At 36.2% G+C, this 20,910-nt stretch overlaps 1 protein-coding gene across 3 annotated transcripts in view; it reads left to right on the top strand.

The window, feature by feature from the left end:
- Positions 1–20,910, top strand: part of LOC120634864 (hemicentin-1) — a 254,924-nt gene that overhangs the window by 109,914 nt on the left and 124,100 nt on the right. The window lies entirely within an intron of this gene.

Raw genomic sequence — 20,910 nt, 5'->3', positions numbered from 1 at the left:
TTAAGATATCAAATCCGATAATAACCGATTTGATGCAGACGAAGTTGCGCGGATATATCTATCAGAAGATTATAGTACGGACAGACTGTAGGATATTGGATAGAAGCAGGCGTTACTTTGCGGAAATCAAATCAATTGTAAAGTCAACATCTGAGGATGCTCTGGTTTCGGAGCGAAACATGCGTAGAGGGTACATTGCCGAAGATCTGTTTGGTGTGGAGTATAAGGATTGAAGAAATTATAAATTACACCGCACAGATTTCCTGCTTTTCGCAGAGTATAGGCAATTAATCTTAATTTTCATAATATGTAGGAAGCAACTTTCTTTTACTATAGTAGTGATAGTGATAGTAGTGATAGTGAAGGGAAGTAGGAAGTCACAGATAACTATAAGTTGGCACGTGGCATACGGCACGCGGAACTCGGAATGTAATTAGGAACGTTCGGGACACATGTTGGGAATTTATGTAAATATTCACGGCCGACATAAATTTGCATTAGCATCCAAATTTGAATACCTAATGATGGAGGTGAGATACTTTAAAAACGACGTGCGCCATCGCCAGTACGTAGTTAAAAGATATTAATGTTTGAGGGAGTTTTCGGCCGTGGCTGGTCACCACCCTATCGATACAGACGTGCTGCCAAGCTATTTAGCGTTTCAGTACCATGTCGGTTAATCTTATTAATGCATGTGATTAATATAACTGCCATTTCGCGAACAGGTTTGAGAGTCGTTAGAAACGATTAAGCGCTAATTTACGTCTGCCTTGTGGTGAGCCGTGTCGTACGAGGCGACTAAGAGAATATAACGCAGAACGGACAGCAGCGTCCTCTGTCTATTACAATCTGGTAATAGACAGAGTTATAGAGGTAATAGACATTGATGGCCGACTGGCGCAGTGGGCAGCGAGTCAAAGTCAGAGGTTCCATTCCTACAACTGGAAAATAATGGTGTGATGAACATGAATATCTTCTGTGCCTGGATGTTTATATGTATATTATGCGTATTTATGTATCTTTTATTCATTGAATATTCCTCAGTCATCTTAGTACCCATAACACAAGCTACGCTTACTTTGGGGCTAGATGGTGATGTGTGTATTGTCATAGTATATTTATTCGTCTACTGCGATCACCAACTTGTCTGCCCATACTGGTGTTTATGATCAAACCTACCTGTTTGGAGAGTTCTTTATCCCAACAGTGGACTTTTAGGCTATTGATTGATTTCATTGAAAAAACGCTTGGAAGCTTAGAGCCTAAATCTATTAACATAATCCTAGTGCACCATGTTGCTGATAAAAATAATGACGCAATATTAAAAACGGGCATTGCTCGTAAATTACGAAAGTAATTTGCTAGAGATTTTTTACGAGCGCGTCCTTCTTTATGGCCACCAAGCATAAATCAGGCTAATATGATTAGCCGGCTAGTCACCTTGGAGTTATTTTAAAAATATATTGGAAATAGGTTTCGCGAGCGCCAAGTATGAAATACTTCCAGAGGGCATGTGAATTCGGCATATATTTTATGCTTAATTTTAAAGTATTATAGCTGCAGTAAGTACAGTAGTAATAAAGTAAGTATATATTTAGGACTACGTTAACGACACAAATGCTTGTTTAAATCAAAAGATCTATGTCCAGCTGATGATATGATGATGATGAATTGTTTCTCATTCAATCATTCATTCATTCAATCATTGTTTCATTTGTGTCAGTTTTTAAATTTATCATTGTCGACCTACCCGCATACTAAATGGTAATGTGAATAAGTAACGATTTTGTAGCATTAATTGTGAATGTTAATATATTAATCTATTAGACTAACAAAGCAAAAATTTGTCAACGGCTGGGTGTACGGAAAAATTATTTTGAGTTTATGCTTACACCTTTAAATTAAGACCTATGATGTATATTATGTGTAATGAGTTAATAAATAAAAAAAAAAAAATAACGTACTCGGACGGACTCACGTGAAATGATAATTTATAATTTCCGCACTTCCATCAAAATGTACTATTTCAGTGATTTTTGTTTAAGATTCTTTTAACGTTTAACTCTCATTTATTACTTGCTAAGCTTCCACGCTGCCATTCGCGACACTAAATCTAAAAAGCTACCCTCCGCCTTTCAGGAACACTTAAAAAGGATAAGTGCTCATAATCGAGCTATACATAAAAAGCTGGCGAATTAACTCCTCGGGAATTATCTTTTTATTTCCAATTATACCTTCGTAAAGCAGGTAAAGCTGCTCTCACGTCACGCCGTGTTATAATGGCCTCATTGAGTAAGATGGTTAAGAGATGTTAGGGGTACCATTTTAACCATAGCATTTTTTGACGTGACAACGTCTTATAATTCGATGGAACCGGCTGCACGCACGAAAAAACATGATGTATGCGGCGTTACCTCGCACTGAGGCGTTCCATTCAAGGCTTGAAGTGCAAGCGAGAGCGCCGAACGAGCGACAAAGAGGCACAGTCGGCCTCCGCGTTCGACATCTGTCTCTCTCCTACTTTAGTGAGCGATGCGTCCGCGTGGACAGATTCTATACAATAATACATTCACATGTTTTCGGCAAGGATGAAGTGCAGTGAAAAGTGAATGTGGTGTCAATTGTTTATAGCAACGTTAATATCTGTCAAACAAATAAAATTAAAATTTTCTATTGAAAAATGCAACCATTCCATCAGTATTTTCTTACGACGTTGTCACGTTCAACTATCGTCAGTAAGCCTACTTTACAGACATTCAATTTTTTATTCATCTAAAAGTTATTCGCGGACTACAATCTCACCTGATGGTAAATGATGATATAGTTTAAGATGGTAGCGGGCTAACCTTTTAGGGAGTTCGGAATTCATACCCCTAATTCGCACCGGAACACTAACTCGCTTAGCGGCACGTCTTTGTCGGTATTGTGGTAACTAGCCACAGCCAAATCATCCCACCAGCCCCGATCAGAGAAAATTCAGAAATTGTCCTGGCCGGGAATAGAATGGACACTTTTGGGAAACTCCTAAACTATTAGGTATTTCATGACTTTTCTACCTTAGAATCGCAAAGCATCGCAGTAAAGTCGGATTTTTAATTCACTGGAGTAAACTGACAGTTATTGTGGTTACATTTACTGTAATAGTGATGTTACGTTCAGTGATGATTATTGATGGGAACATATCATACTAATTCTGAATATAAATTAAAGTTCGATTTTAGAAGAAATTATAAATTACACCATACAGATTCTCTTGCTTTTCGCAGAGTATAGCCGATTAAGGTTGATTATCATATTATAAATAAATAAATAAATAAATATACTACGACAATACACACATCGCCATCTAGCCCCAAAGTAAGCGTAGCTTGTGTTATGGGTACAACGATGACTGATGAATATTTTTATGAATAATATATATAAAATACTTATAATATGCAGATAAACAACCAGACACTGAAAAACATTCATGTTCATCACACAAACATTTTCCAGTCGTGGGAATCGAACCCACGGCCTTTGGCTGAGAAAGCAGGGTCGCTGCAAACTGCGCCAATGGGCCGTCAATATTATATCATGGAATTCCGCAAAGAACCGCAAGCTTCTATCTAACCGCTTCGGGTTTATTATAACTGCCACGTACCTTAACAGGTTGCTATTCCCGCTGCCATATTAAACTACAAACACTTACTACGAGATGAAACCAGGTTGCAGATAACGGCTTAACTTGTAGTGGCAAAATGAGACCCGGTGGTCTGGTAGCTTGGCAACTGAGAACCCAGGAACGTTCTGCTTGTTCAAATGGGAGTTTAATTTCGAATAAGATTTTAATTTCTTATTTCAGGGCCGTTGCGTAAAGACCCGTAGGTACGTAAAGAGTTTAATTGGGGTCTTTCAGTAAAACTCCCCTCCGAGACTAATAAAGTACTTTTATTTGATTGTTCTGTTTAATTGCTACAGATAATTTTTCTCTTTGCGTAATATTTAAAAGGATTCAGTAAAAGAGCACATCTGTAACTTATTGCATAGTGTAATATACAACGTCCATATCCATCATTTTGGTCATGTAATAATTTATTTATTTACTTGCATCCATGCCTTAACACAATCATGGGGCCATGTCAGGGCGTAGCAATAAGAAACAGTTTGACCCGTGATAATTATTACAAATACACGATTTCTGTCTTGGATTTTGATATATATATATATATATTATATATATATTATATATATATATATATATTATATATATATATATATATATATATATATATATTATATATATATATATAATATATATATACTAGCTTTTGCCCGCGACTTCGCCTACGTTTGATTTTATTTTTAAAGTGTTCGGTATCGCTAAGCCTTAAATGAGTATAGTAGTATATATAACAAATAATTTGCAATAAAATAAAATTGCGACTATGATTAAAGATCTAAGCTAACCTATCTCTTAAGTTGGACCAGACTTCTCACGGTGAGCTAATTTAATTTTAAATCGGTTAAGTAGTTTAGGAGTCCATCGCGGACAAACATCGTGACAGGAGATTTATATATATTAAGAAGATAGACTCTCTCCTATGAGAGAGAAGGGCAGTGCCCATAAATAGGACGATAATAGGCTGCGGATGGTTATCATTAAAATAATATACATTCAGCGTATAACCTATTACCGGCTAACTACAGGGAACGGGTCTCCTTCCACGATGTGAAGGGGTTGAGGCCGTAGTCCACCACGCTGGCCCAGTGCGCATTGGTGAACTCCACGTACCTTTAAAAATAAAAATAAATAAAATAAATATACTGCGACAATACACACATTGCCACCTATCCCCAAAGTAAGCGTAGCTTGTATTAAGATGTCTGATGAATATTTTATGACTAATATACATAAATAAATAACAATATACATATAAACACCCAGACACTAAAAACATTCTTGCTTATCACACAAACATTTTCCTGTTGTGGGAATCGAACCCACGGCCTTGGACTCAGAAAGCATGGTCGCTGCAAACTGCGCCAATCGGCTGTCACACTTTGACGACATTATGTTTCCTCACGATGTTTTCCTTCACCGTTGAAGCAAGTAATATTTCCATTACTTAAAACGTAAATAACTTAGAAAAGGTAGAGGGATACGAACTCGGCCCACCCAAAGTGAGGTCGAGATCCTACCCACTGCGCTATCACCGCTTCTCCCGTTCACAACATTTACTAATTGATATTTTATAATGGATCACAAAAATCTATTAAAACAACCACACATTCAAATACTACAAATGTTACGTGAAACCAAATACACTAAACAAAGCTCGAAATAACCTAAAATATGCAAAACAATCGCTTAAAACAGCACCGAAACAATATTGTCCGGTTATAATTCCAACATGGCAATTTCCATTCGCTATCTTCGCACCTACAGTTCAGTAGATACAATGGGTGCTATAAACAAATAAATTTAGTGTCCGTGCCACCCTGACCTGCATTGTGTATGTATTTATTAGCAATGGCTGCAGCTGTGCAGATAGTATCGAAATTAACAGTGAATTTATAATGATGTAAAATACTGTCTAGATGCACCTTTAATAAATGCTTTATTTACTTTCGCAACGAAATGTTCTAATTATGGAGGGTAGAGGTAAGGAGAGTAATCTTATATGGTAGAAAAGTTGAAAAAGTGTCCAGTGTATGCGCTAAATAACAGTTCAAAAATCCTCCACAATGGCGCTGGTGAATGCACAGGGTATGGTATGAATGTAGCAATCGTAGATGAATTGAAGTATGCCGAGTTTAAAAATTTAATGTCATTATCGACTAAAGTACCTAGTTAATTATTGAGAATTTCAACAACTTACGTTGTTCAAAATATTGTGGTAAATATAACCTTACTTCCTTGTTTATTTTTCAAGCCTACTCTAACAATATTTTTATTGGCGCTTCTTTTAAGAGTTACCCTGATGCAAATGTGGCGCCATCCTAATTTAATACATTTTGACGACACTTTTTCATATACACAGATGACTCTCCTTACCTCTACCCTCCATAGTTCTAATTGATTATGAATTTGACAGTAGTAATCTTTATAATTTTCCGTAGGGGAAAGGCAAAGGTGTATCACCGTACAGCCATGTGTTCAGTGTTTTTCATATCTTAGGATCTTTATAAATATAGCGAACACTTTGACAAAGTTGACATCTATGCAACTATTGTAAGCAATTTAAAAAAGTTGATCCTTTATTTTTAAAATAATTATATTTATACATACTTGTTTTGTTTTTCAACATTTTTTTAAAATTTAATTTATTGTAGTTACGTTACGCACGTTTCTCTCCGACACCGGAGCATCCTTAAGAGATGTTGACTTTACAATGAATAATTATTATAGCAAATTAAGCTTTATATTCAAAATATATCAGAAAACTCCGCTAGATAACGCCTGCTTCTATCCAATATGTCTGACTTTTAAGGATAACTAAAACGCGGACGTAGTCCGGAGGATCCCGCTAGTAAAGCGTATCAGTTAGTTATATCATAAAAGCGATTTTGGTTGTTTGTTTGTTACTACTTTCTGCCCTAGCCAATGTTTTAGATTCTTGGCATAGAGTCAGTTGAAAGAACGGAGAGTAATATGGGCAACGTTTTTTCCAGACGAACTAAAAGTTCCCACAGGATATGTTAAAAAATATACGACGTGGTCAACAGCTAGTGTTAAAATAATACTGCTTAAACAGATTGTAGTATGCCCCTGACATGATAAAACAATGCGCCCGGGTGATTACGTCGTGATATTCCTGTCTAATTAGGTCGCCTCTCCGCCGAACAGTTGGGGCAGTTTGTTCGGCCATTGTTTAATTTTCGCGCCATTACTAAGCTGTGTGTGAGAATTTTCAGTTCATAACCAGTTGTTTGCCGAATCGCGATAAAATTTTGTAACAAGCTTTTAGTTTGTATGATAAGTACCTACTGTTGCAATGCTCGGGAATTTCGATTGGACATTTTAATACTTACCGCACAGTTATGGGAAACGTGTTTAATGTTAAATTGTAAAATTATTTATGCATGAAAAGTGGTATTGCTGAATTTTTCACAGGCTTCGGTAGAATCTGCCTTCCAAACCGATGGTAGGTAGAGAGACAAACACACATACTTGCCGTTTCAAAAGTGCCTATTACCCTTCTTATAGGTCTACTAGAAATAATTCAATCTATGCTTTTAGGGCAGTAGTGATTTTAGTAACAGAGCTTGCTAAAAAATATAAAGAAATGGAAGGCCAAGGTATTCACTTATTCACTTCAATACCAACAATGTTCAGGATGGCACTTAGATCTTTCATTAATTAACAGTATTATTGAAGCTAAATAACTAGTTTCTTAGCAGTAATCATTTATTCTCATGACTATTATTCTTCCTTCCTATTAAAGTATTCATTTTATAAAAGAAATCATTAAAGCCCACCAACCTGCTTTAGAGCAGTGTTGTGGGTCTGTACTCTATAAACCTGACTTCCCAAGGAGTGAAATAAAACAACTAGACTGACTCTAATACTGTATATTAGGCTTCTCTATAATTCATATTACTTATTACCTTCAAATGACTCTACTACCAGTTCGGAATGCTGTCTTCGGCAGAGAAGACCACTGGCAAGAAACTCTACCGTTGCTCTTTTATTCAATCAATTAAAACAAGACTTATAAACACAATTACAACATTATCATATGTTATAACGCTAGGCCCTTTGATACAAGACATATAAGACAGGTCAAACATAACTACTATTATCACTTATAACATCAGGACTTTTTAAACAAATTGTTTGTATAGAGCAACGTATGCTACATAAGCTATCTGTATGAAATAATGCTAGGGCTCCATATATGATACCTGAATAACCCAAAGGATATAAGAGATATACTTATCTGATGCTACATCAGGTACAACCATAGTACCAACAACTTTTAACAACTTATCTCAACTCCATCACCAGTATATACGACTCTTGTTTTGCCACAACAATATTTCGTTAAGTATGTCGTTTCCATTATAAATCATCTATTCCCAATTTGTAACGTTCTATCCACAATACTTTACTTAATCTTCTTTTCTTAATTAATTCATTTTAAATCCGTCCTCACTTTTCTTTGCCGCCAATCTAACTTGTCAAACTCGCGTCTCCCGCCATAGATCCTATACTTTTATTTGACAGTCTACTAAAGTCCATTATTCTATTTTCAATACATTATCAATGAGTATACAAACTATGCTTTGTTGATATATTTAATATAATCATCGGGTTTATCATAGATAAAGTGCTGTAATTCCCTATTTCCTAACAAGCTCGTACGGAAACTTTAGTTTTTAAAATTATTTATTCCAACTTTATGCCACATGCATCAAAAATGGGTTTTAGCGTCGTAAGCTGTAATTTAGCAGGGGTTCGAAGCTGCCTAAGTGGTAAAATAAATACTTAAAGAGTTTTTTTTCTTTTACTTCCCTTCTAAAATAAAACAAAAATATATTAAACAACAATCGGTAGTGATGAAAAATATCAGCTTTAAATATATAAAAAATGATGCCATAGAATACGGCCGACGGACGGCCGTAGTATATTTATTTATACATGAAAATAAACATCTTAAATTCATTAATCCACATAGAAAAAGCAAAGGAAATAAAAGAATCCTGTTTTTTTTCACTATCCCACATGCTTAGAACGCTAACTTTTGTAATAATTTACCTAAACTACTTTTTGTTTACTGTCATTAAGTATTCAAATTTAGATTCTAATACCCGCGCAGTGAGAATATTTCCATAAATTCTCGCCACATGCTCGGAACGGCCCTAATTACATTCTGAGTTTTAGTTTCCTATGCCTGTAGCTTTACTTTAGTTATATGTTACTTTAAATGATATAAAACCAGTATTTAGAAGCGATCGCCTCACGGTTCGAGCTTCGGGCTCCCTTTTCAGCAACCAGGGTCACCTTTAGTATGGATTTTACTATGGATTTTATTAGAGGATAGAATAAGTGAAGAAGACCTATCAAACCTCTCTATAGGAGGTATCGTGAGGTTCCCCAAAGGGACTGGTAGGTTTCAGGGGGGGATGCTGCCGTGACATAAGTAAACCTGTCTCTCAAACATGGGGAATAGGGTGGAATAGTCCTTACAGAGGACTGATCACCCGTCTGGCAATGGCAGGCTAAATATGAATAAATAAACTACGACAATACACACATCGCCATCTAGCCCCAAAGTAAGCGTAGCTTGTGTTATGGGTACTATGAATATTTTTATAAATAATACACATAAATACTTAGAATATACATATAAACACCCAGCACTGAAAAACATTCATGCTCATCACACAAACATTTACCAGTAGTGGGAATCGAACCCACGGCCATGGACTCAGAAAGCATGGTCGCTGCCCACTGCGCCAGTCGGCCGTCAAATATATACCTAAATATACATATTATATAGATTTTATTTCTCGCTAACCGACTTCAATCATAAAGATTTTATCAGTTCTTTTTCTTGATGTATGTTCGGGAATAAGTCCGTCACACATAGACGGATCTGCGAATATTTTATTATTATTCGAAAGGTTTATACCGAAATAGTCTCATTTAAAATTCATGTAGATCTGATAAGTTTTGGAGACAGTCAGCGGGACTCTTAAAAAAAATACTATTTATTTTTATTTTGAAAGGTCGTGGGCCGTAAACTAAAATTAGTCGGGACTGTTTTTAGTTATTTTTGATAAAAGTCATTCCAAGATGGCCACCAAAAAAAGCCTACTCGTATTACATACTTTTCCACAACACCCTCAATATGGTATACAATGAAAAGGCTTGGCTAGTAAATAATATACACTATGACAAATTTCAAATACAAGATGGCCACCGGCACAAAGTGAAGATTTTTCGGATGTCCCCCAAAAAGGGTATCAAAATAAAAGAGTTTTTTTTTTTCAAATGTATATATTATAAAGATGGCTTCCACCGATCCGCACTAAGCCAGCCTGGTGGACTACGGCCAGTGGCGTGCGCAGGTTTTTTGACAAGGGTATGCATTAAGCAGGTACATGGCATAAAATGTAAAAATTCCCCTACAATACGAGCTATATAAAATAATTTGGGTATGCAGTGCTTTTGTGTATGTATGAAGTGCACGCCACTGACTACGGCCTAGACCCTTGTCATTGTTGGAGAAAACCCATGCCTTGTAACCCATGGTTGATATGATGATGATGATGATATAAAGAATCTATCTCTTACATTTAGCAGCACGTTAAAGAAACCCATTGGCGGCTTTCGCACTGCAGTATTGTTATCAATTTGCATTTATCTGTTAACTTTGGAGCAACGCGGAGCACGAAATGCCAAGGCAAGTTCCCGGTCAAGCTAAACACTGAATATTCATGTTACTACATTGATATACATTGCCGAAGCTCTTCATAGTTCTATAGTAAACATTGCTTTGTATATCAACATCAACCCATTCCCGGCCCACTACAGGGCACGGATATCTCAGAATGATAAGGGCTAAACCCTTAGTCTACCGCGCTTGTCAAGTGCGGATTGGTTGACTTCACACGCCGTTGAGAACGTTATGGAGAACTCTCAGACATGCAGGTTTCCTCACGCTGTTTTAATCCACCTTCCTTCACCGTTTAAAGCATAATTGCTTAAATTAAAATCGCACAAATCTCCGAAAACTTATTGGCGCGTGCCAGGGCTCAAACTCAGTCCCAACGAAAGAAAAGCCGAAGCCTTAGCCACTAGGCTAGTCTGTATTTAAATGAATATTATTTATTTTGACTTATAAAATTTTTTTGTACAGTGAAAACAAAGTTCAAAGTAACAAAATACCTAAAAAAGGCGTCTGTATCACGAACGGGATAGTGATCTCTTCCAAGTTATTTATGCGAATGGAGCCAGTAAGTTATGTGAAGTGTGAGATGGTGAAATGGGTTTAATATAACTGTCAAACCTACCTCAAACAGGTTAGCCCTTACCACCTTAGACTGCATCATCACTTACTATCAGCAATAATGAAAAACATGAAAAATATATTTTCATCATCATATCATCATATTAATGTACGTCAAGTCCTGGATATATTAGGTATTCTAATGACCTTCTTTCAGCGCCCTGTGTAAAGTAAGCGTAGCTTGTGTTATGGGTACTAATACACATAAATACTTAGAATATACATATAAACACCCAGACACTGAAAAACATTTACCAGTAGTGGGAATCGAACCCACGGCATTGTCTGCTCACAAAGTGAGGGGTATACCAACAAACCAACAAATCATTTAAAAACTACTTCATGATACGCAAAATTGCCCTGTTGGTCTAGTGGTTAGATATTTAACTACAGATAACGAGGTCCAAGAATTGATTTTCAGTCGAGACAGTCAGGTCAAAAGTACCTCCTGGGTGTTTCTAAAAATAATTATCAGTACCAGCCGGAGTTAGAAAATCGGCAGTGTCCAACTCTATGCTTAAAAATGCACGTAGTAAATTTAAAAAAACATATATTAACAAAATGTATATCTATGTTTTCATATATCATAGTTGTATCATGTAAGCACATAATACCTAGAGGCTAGAGCATACAACAAACGTTAGGGTTTTCAGGCGGCCCGCCAAAACACATGCCCCAAATATATTAGGTCTAGGCTTTGCTGATAACTTAGATTATATGACCTAGTTTCAGTTTCTAAATGCTGGAAATACCTTCTTAATAGATTTTAAAATTCAAATCGGTCGGTATGCTGTGATTCTACCATTGGTTGATTAGTATTAAAAATTAATTCATTTAGCATAAGTAGAGCTCATCGCGACTGAGGTCATGAAAATTAACCTTAGTCGTTTGCTATAGTCCGCGAAAAGCAGGAGAATCTGTATGGTGTAATTTATAATTTCTTCAATCCTTATACTCCTTACCAAAAAGATCTTCGGCAATGTACCCTCTACGCACGTTTCACTCCGAAACCGGAGCCAAGATCTCCTGAGGATGCTACGGGTTCGGAACTAAGCTTAATATTTACATAGCCTTCATATTTAATAATTGTATTGACTGTGGTGTGTTTCCTGATTTAATGAAACATAGTAAACTAGTTCCGTTGTTCAAATCGGGTAGTACTACCGACCCCTCTAACTTTAGACCAATATCTGTACTACCTATTCTCAGTAAAATCTTTGAAAAACTTATATTAAATCAATTACTTCACTTTTTTAATAAGAACGATTTATTGCACGGGCAGCAATTTGGTTTTACACGGAGTCGCTCAACAACCGATGCTGGTGTTGAGTTAGTAAAAAATATATTTGAAGCCTGGGAGAAATCACGGGACGTACTTGGCGTCTTCTGTGACTTGTCCAAGGCTTTTGACTGTGTACAAAATGAAACATTAATCAGGAAACTACACCACTATGGAATTCGGGGCATAGCTCTAGATTTAATGATTTCCTATCTTAATGATAGAATTCAAAAAGTTGACGTGAACGGAAAGCGGTCTATGTGCAAATTGGTGTCCCCCGGGATCTATATTAGGACCCTTCCTATTCCTACAACAATCTTTTTAGGAATAACTTTAGATGCTAAGCTTCAATGGGGCCCACATATAAATAATTTAGCGAACAGACTTAGTTCTGCAGCATACGCGGTAAAAAAGATTCGTCATATGACAAACATAGAAACTGCTAGGCTTGTTTTTTTTAGTTATTTTCACAGCATTATGTCCTATGGCATTTTATTATGGGGTAATGCTGCTGATATAGATTCTATTTTCGTCTTGCAGAAAAGGGCTGTTCGTGCGATTTTAGGTTCTCTTAAATCGTTTTATTATAATTCATACTTAAATCCGTCGACCGGAATTAATTTCAAACGTCACACGTTTATCAAACACAAACAAACTATTATGCGGCGGGAAACGTGAACAACTGACAGCTGTCACGCGTTGGCGGATTTTGCGCCAATTTAGCTCATCATGGCGGCCATTAATGTTTTGTATTATTGCCACAACGTTCGAAATGAAACGTTATCGCCACAAGATTGAAATTAAATGAATACTTAGATAAGCTTAGTTATATGAAGTTAATTTAGATTGTGTGTTTTAATTATTATTGTTTATTGTCGAATTAGATCTTTGAGATGTCTCTTAATAAGTTCGTAGTTTATGTAAAACGTAAGTATGTGTATGTAAAAATATATCAAAATTTAAAAAGAAAATGCACTGTAACAATATAAATATTAGAAGCAAAAATAAACTCGTTGTGCAGTTTACCAGGCTACACAAAATTGCAAATTCATTCAAGGGCAATTGACATAACAAATTACCAAATGAAATCTTTGAGATGTCTCTCAATAAGTTCAAAGTTTATATAAAACGTAAGCTTACAGAAAAATCCTATTATAATATTAAGGATTATTTAAGCGATAAAAAAGCTTGGGTGTGAATTGCTCTAGCTTCATAGCTTAATTTAAATTTACTGGAAGATGGTGATAACCGGCTAAGTTTGTTGTGGGCTCTTCTTAGACCAGGGCGCGTTTGGAACCCTCGTAGCTTTAGATTTAAGTTGGCAAACGAAGTTATCACCATCCCGTTACAATTATGTAAACAAATATGTATGAACGCTTTATAAGTGCCTGTGATAGGCCCACATGAATAAAGAAATTTTGAATTTGAATTTGAACTATATTTTATTGCTTAAATTAAACACCCGGAAAAGTTAGAGGTGGATACCGGTGATCAAACCTGATTTCTTTCCCACTAGGCTATCAGCGCTCTATGAAGCAAAAAAGTACGCAGCTCCAAATATGCCATCCGAACGTTTGCAAATTTGTTTTCTCCCAAGGCAATATTCTATCGCCGCGACCACCCAAGCGAGTGTAACTTTAAGTGCTTACAGAATAAGATTTATTTTCCATTGTCCGATGCAATGTGAAATCTCCATAACTCATTCCTTTTGGAAAGTTGTGAAAAGTTGAAATTTTATCGAAACTCGAAATATTTGGACTCGCAGCATCGAGTTTTGAATGATTTAGTGAATAAAGTTACGTATATTGGATGGCACAATTCGTTAAACAACTTTTGTCGCTCCGCCATTATTATTGGGAGTTGCTTTGCAAGTGTTTACTGTCAACATTTTAGTGATACACCTCTTAAGATTTATGAAGCTCTTTTTGGCGAAGTTTCGTTTTCAGTTCCTTCAATTTATGTCGCATAGGATTTTATTTTGACTTTACTTATTATTTTATCTAAGTTTCATAGTATCCCTACAAACTTTATAAATGTGAAAGTTTTAATAACGGAGTAGTAGTTTAAAGGTATTTTTCTATTAAAGCATCAGTCCGGAGATAGGAGGAAAGTATATATTTAGCATACATTTTTTTTTTATATATAGACAAGTGCTCGACTTCAATCGCACCTGATAGTAAGTGATGATGTAGCCTAAGATTGGGCGTGCTTGCCTAGTAGATGCCTACTCACTGTTGATTTGAAGGTACACAGATTATCCCAGATTATTATAGATCGGTAATCGGTATCGGAGAAGGCGAAAGATGAGAGTTCGTTCTTAACCTTTGCGGTGCGGATCAGAAAGCAAGAAGCAAAACGCTTCGTACGTGTACTTCCTACGATGGTATTTCAACAACGTAACGGTGCAGATTCCTTCGGTGCCTCGCATGTGGAGATGGTTTGGCCAAATCGACAAACACACTCTCCGAAATGTATCTTGTAGAATACAGCAAGACAGGCAACCTTGCGTCGATGTTCAAGACTTTACATACATGCATATTATAGTAAAAAAAAGACTAGAAACTCTTATATGTGCCTAATAAAAGCGAACTTCCAACTATAATCAGTATAGAGCAGGGTTTCTGAACCTTTTAAGCCAGTGACGCAATTACAAATTAAGAAATTTGGCACGGCGCTGCCCTCTAACGTAGCTGGCTGGTTTTATGGAAAAAAAAATATATCAAAACCAACATTTACAGATTCGATGTATCCGATGGTACCCTCACTAGGTATTCATGTTTCGTGGGAAATTCAAGGCCTAGTTTATAAGCACTTTTGAAACGTCTAGCCAGTCTATTCGTAGTGACTCTAACACGTAGAGTGCCTCTACGACGATAGGTTTCCGGAGTCCATCCCCGTGCCTCGGAGAGCAAGCTGTTAGTCCCAGTGATTATCTCTAATGTCATAAACATCATTATTATCGCACTATTTCTGGTCTGCTCTTGCTTCTTTTCAGTGTCAGGAGGATTCAGGTTTTGACGTCCAGCAGGTTTAACCTCACTGTAGGGCGTGGTGTCGGCATTTTGCCACCCTCACCAAAATAACGTTAATAATACGTAAATCCATTAATGCGTTTTTAGAAGCTGGCCTACTTTCGTGCGCAGCCAGGCCGTGATCAGAGAGAAGGCTGTCAGTTGCTATTCAGTTTACAGTTCAACTTTGAAAAAAACATGCTTTTGACACAAGTGTAACTTTTTTGAAGATTGTTTAGCTGTAGATTAGTTGAACTATTTTTATTTAGAAAACTAACACATACATGGAAACGATACAAGATACACGAGAAAAAAAATACAGTTGTGTGCAAAGGCGGTCTTATTGCTAAAGCAATCTCTTACATGCCTTGATCTTTGCTGAAAGTGATTGACTCACATAAAGCACGAAGAAAGAAGAAGTATGTGTGAAAAATATAAAAATTGTAGTTATTTCTTCATTTAAGACAATTATTTGGGATAATTTAAGAAATATTACTTTTTCCAAAGCCAAAGTTTGTATTGTTCTTTATTTCACTGCATGCCATCGACTGCAATCTCACCTGATGTTAAGTGATGGTGAAGTCTAATATGCTAGCGGGTGAACCTGTTAGAAAGAATACCAGTTATAATTAAACCTAATCGGTTTCTACACGACATCGTACCGGAACGCTAAATCGCTTACCGTCTTTGTCGACTACTACAAGTTTGTTTGTTTACTGAAAAATAGTTCAACAAATATTCGTAACATTAACTTATTAGTGTTGATTTAAATCGTGAGGAAATCATTTAATTTCATTGCTGTCCCACTCACAACGATCAATACAAAGGAGTGTCAAAATGCTCTCCACACGCCCACTGACTTTTCGCAAAAGCCGCGTTTTAGGTTCTCTTAAATCGTTTTATTGTAATTCATACTTAAATCCGTCGACCGGAATTAATTTCAAACGTCACACGTTTATCAAACACAAACAAACTATTATGCGGCGGGAAACGTGAACAACTGACAGCTGTCACGCGTTGGCGGATTTCGCGCCAATTTAGCTCATCATGGCGGCCATAAATGTTTTGTATTATTGCCACAACGTTCGAAATGAAACGTTATCGCCACAAGATTGAAATTAAATGAATACTTAGATACGCTTAGTTATATGAAGTTAATTTAGATTGTGTGTTTTAATTATTATTGTTTATTGTCGAATTAGATCATTGAGATGTCTCTTAATAAGTTCGTAGTTTATGTAAAACGTAAGCTTACGGAAAAATCTCATTTTAATGTTAAGGATTACTTAAACAATAAAAAAGCTTGAGTTTACTGTGAGAAGGTGATAAAAAATACCCGAATAAGTTGGTTGTGGGCTCTTCTTAAATCAGGGCGCGTTTGGAACCGTCGTAGCTTTAGTTGTGAGGTGGTGAACGGAGTTATCACCATCCGCTTACAATTATGTAAACATATATGTATGAACGCTTTATAAGTGCCTGTGATAACCTACATGAATAAAGAATTTTTGAAGTTGAATTTGTTTCAAGCAACTACGTCCATGTCCATTAAAAAATATTATTTTAATTCTTATCAAAGTTTCTCCTGCTTTTTGTACGCTTATATCTTTTGGAATACAGAACGTATGTAAATCTAGTTTTCAGCAGTAAATAGAGTGGTTCAAGATGAAGGCTCATGTGTAGTAAACATGCATATTAAAAAAGCAAAGAAATTCAAAGATTTGTAATTAGATCACAACAGACATTTTTGTGCTCTTACATGTATATATTATATTAATATACTATTATATTGTTTATCACTCCAAACTGCCACACATTAGTATCTACATTGCAAAACAAATTACGATTTAAACACTACGGAATTAAGAACATCCAGAAACCGTGTACAAGACTTATATTGAAGCATCAAAAACCACTCCACTTTAGATTGGTTTCTCGAACAAACTGTAAGTAACCATTTAGCAGTTGACAGTAATTATTTTACCTCTGCTGTTCTAAGCGTTGACCAAAAGACCCAGCAAAACTCCGCGGGTGTAAAATGAGACGTCCGATGTGTTTTTGGGCACAATGCACATACAATTATGGCTGAATGAGGATCCTGTATGTTTTTAATTCAAGGATAAAAACTATGGACAGTAATATAAATACTATACATCAATATTAAAATTAAATTAACTATAAATTGTGCTCGCTTCCCTATAGCAACAGTAGGCAATGCGAAAAGTCATAAGTCCGAACTAAGAAACATGTCCTTGCAATTAAACACGTGATAGAAATATTTTAATCCTGCCAACCTGCATTCCAGCAGCATAGTGGGTCGACGCTTTATACCCTCTCTCCTATTAGAGGTCTGAGCTCAGCAGTGAGACCTCAAAAGACTAAAAGTTAGACTTGAATAATCGGCTCAAAAGATAAACATGATATAGATTTAATTGAAACGTATTCTTCAAATTATTTTACGACAAATAAAATAAATATATAAATATACTACGACAATACACAGATCGCCATCTAGCCCCAAAGTAAGCTACCCAAATAGCTTGTGTTATGGGTACTAAGATGACTGAAGAATATTTTGATAAATAATGTACTTAAATTCTTATAATATACAGAAAGACACCCAGACACTGAAAAACATTCATGTTTATCACACAAACATGTTCCAGTTGTGGGAATCGAACCCACGGCGATGGATTCAGAATGCAGGGTCGCTGCCCACAGCGCCAATCGGCCGTTGAACTTGGTGCTTTGTGACATGGTGTTTTATTAATTTGATATATTATCACTTGGAGAAAATTTTTAACATTTATATAAATATAACCTAAAATAAAGTATTTAAAACTAAATAAAATCTAAAACGTCCTCGAAACCACCGCAGCGAGGCACAGTTGCTAAGATGATGGCCGCATTGCCCCTTTGGATGGCCAAACTAATTCGTTGGCCAAGGTAACTGCCCGCTCTAGGATCACCGGTAGACTCGATAACCCTTTTCGATAATTCTTTGAAAAGAGCTCTTGCCTCCGGACCCCACGGTCCCAAAGTCTTTACTCCAAAAGGCACAGAAATGAAGCTGCTATCCAGGTTTTCATATTTCCACCTCTTGGCCTGCTCGGCACTGGTAGCAGCCGCACCCACCATTGACGAGGTGGCCTGGATGTGTGATGCAGCTAGGGTATCAACACAAGTTGCATCCCACAGAAGTGACCTTCCAAGCCTCCAAGGTATGAGCGTCATACCATCAGGTCTCTTGCCATCGCTCCGCGCCAAACCAATAGGTTCTAATACAGCTGGTACGTGAGCGGTAGCAAGAGATCGTCGGATGATGTCGTTGATGGTGCTATGGCGAGAGAAGCGACCAGCGCTTCTTGAACAGGAGAGTCCATGGTGACCGTAGGTGTCAACGCTGTCACCGCAGTGGCATCGATGAGGCTGAATTATAGATGCGCCATGCCTAAGACCAATCACCACCGATAGAGTGGTGTGGTCTAACATAGTGCCCAGGTTAGCTGAAGGGAGAGCATGTAGCATTGTATAATATTGCATATTATATAATAATCACTCTAAATACTATATTGTCTATTTCATCTATATACTACATTGCATAGATCTAAGTGAACTCTACACATTCATTTAAAAAATGCCACCTCGAATCCCATGTCTACGGCACTTTTACTATCTGTATTCCAACAATTCATTGCTCCGTTGCTACATTAATGACGGGCAGACCAACAAACATATTTCGCATGCATAACTAATTAATCTGAATGACAGGAGAACTAGTTTGTCTACAAAAAAAACAAAAGAACTAACTATCAAAACGAGGAAGTGACGAATGTTATAAACGAATATCTCACTTTTGGCACATCGAAAAAAAACATTTAATTTCGTATCTATCAAAACTCGCGCCATTCGCGAATCTGTCATGGCCGCCAATACCTGTCAAACTTGTTTTTTATGAATGCAGTGACGAAGGACGTAAATAAACGGAAAATATGAAAAAATGCCTTTTTCCTTTCTTTTTGATACATCGCTCAGTTGTTTTTTCTGTTGACTTGATGAATATTTCATAGATTTTTGAGTTGTAAATCGTTAACGAATTTTCTGATTAGAAAATGAGCTTCATATTTTACTACTACGTATAGTAATAGCAGTTGTTTTTATTGCATTAAACATGGATCACATATAAATAGGCTAAAAATAAATAGGCTCAACCACGTTTGTCTTAATGGCGTGGATTTTTTTCTCGGATACAATCTGAACTGAGTCACGGGCAACAAGTAGTACCTACAACAAGTAGTCTACTTATTGCCCGTGACTTTGTTTCGGATGGAAAATTTGATCAGTGATAACGAAAAAACTTGGCTAAGTTGGTTGTGGGTTCTTCTTAGACCAGGGCGCGTTTGGAACCCTCGTAACTTTAGGTTTAGTTAACGAATGCAGTTATCACCATCACCTAACATTAGTTAACATGTTAAATGTATAAACGCTTAATAAGTGCCTGTGATAAAGTCTACATGAATTTGATTTTATATATTAAAGCAGCGGGAATATATTGTTGAGTATAAGCATTAATTTAATATGTAACTACTGGATATAAGTATGGTTTAAAATCTGAATAAATCATTACCGTAATAACGTAATGTACCTTTGTTTTTCCACCAGACAAAAGATTATTTAAAAAAAACATCCTTAATGGAAAATGTTAATACTGTTAACATAATGCATTATTAAAAAATGAACGTAATACCAGTATGTTTATAAGAAAATTACACTGTACAAAATCAGAGCAATCAAGTAATGACATTAAGTACATTCGTCCTGATTGGGCGTAGAAGGAATAGCGTGTACACAAGTCGTTATAGAGTTCGTTACATTATTTGTAATTTAAACAACTTCCAGAATTATTTACGTAAACGTTTACAATCAGCAAGCGGATGTTTGTATCTCATAATGTATAAACAACATATAATAATAATTAAATAATAAAAATCGTTTATTTCGTTTCTTACATTGTAAATGATATATATGTTGTGGAGACCTCCTAGTAAGCATCAAAATACCTGTGTCAGAAGGCCTCACTTTTCCATAGCAAAGACAAGACAAAGTAAAAAAATTAAACGATTGAGTAGTGTGTCATGGTTTGCATGGTGTTTTGCGTGTGTGCGTGTGTGTTTGTGTGTGAGTGTGTGTACATGTTATTAAGTGCGTCTATATCCATTAAATTTTAAATAGAAATAAACTGAAGAAGCGCCTCAGTTTCTTCATAGGTTAGTGTCTTCAGCCAGGCTGTCAAAGTTTTGTTACATTCATGTAACGTTTTTTGGTATATAGCAAATTTTTTGTTAATTTAATTGTTAGTTTCTGGGTGTTTATCTATATTTTATAAGTATTTATGTATATTATTCATAAAATTATTCATCAGTCATCTTAGTACCCATAACACAAGCTACACTTACTTTGGGACTAGATGGCGATATTGTCGTAGTTTTTTTATTTAAAAATGAAAATGAATACACGATTAAGTAAAAGATTCTAAACAGAAAACAGTTCAAAGTTACCTGTAACGCAGAATTGCAGTTAGACATTTTTTTTCTTCATTGTTTTTAACATTGCTAAGCCATTGTGC

This window comes from Pararge aegeria, chromosome 25 (assembly GCF_905163445.1).
Source record: "Pararge aegeria chromosome 25, ilParAegt1.1, whole genome shotgun sequence".
NCBI lineage: Eukaryota > Metazoa > Arthropoda > Insecta > Lepidoptera > Nymphalidae > Pararge > Pararge aegeria.
The sequence above is the reverse complement of the archived record's forward strand: the minus strand, read 5'-3'. Positions and strand labels throughout refer to the sequence as shown.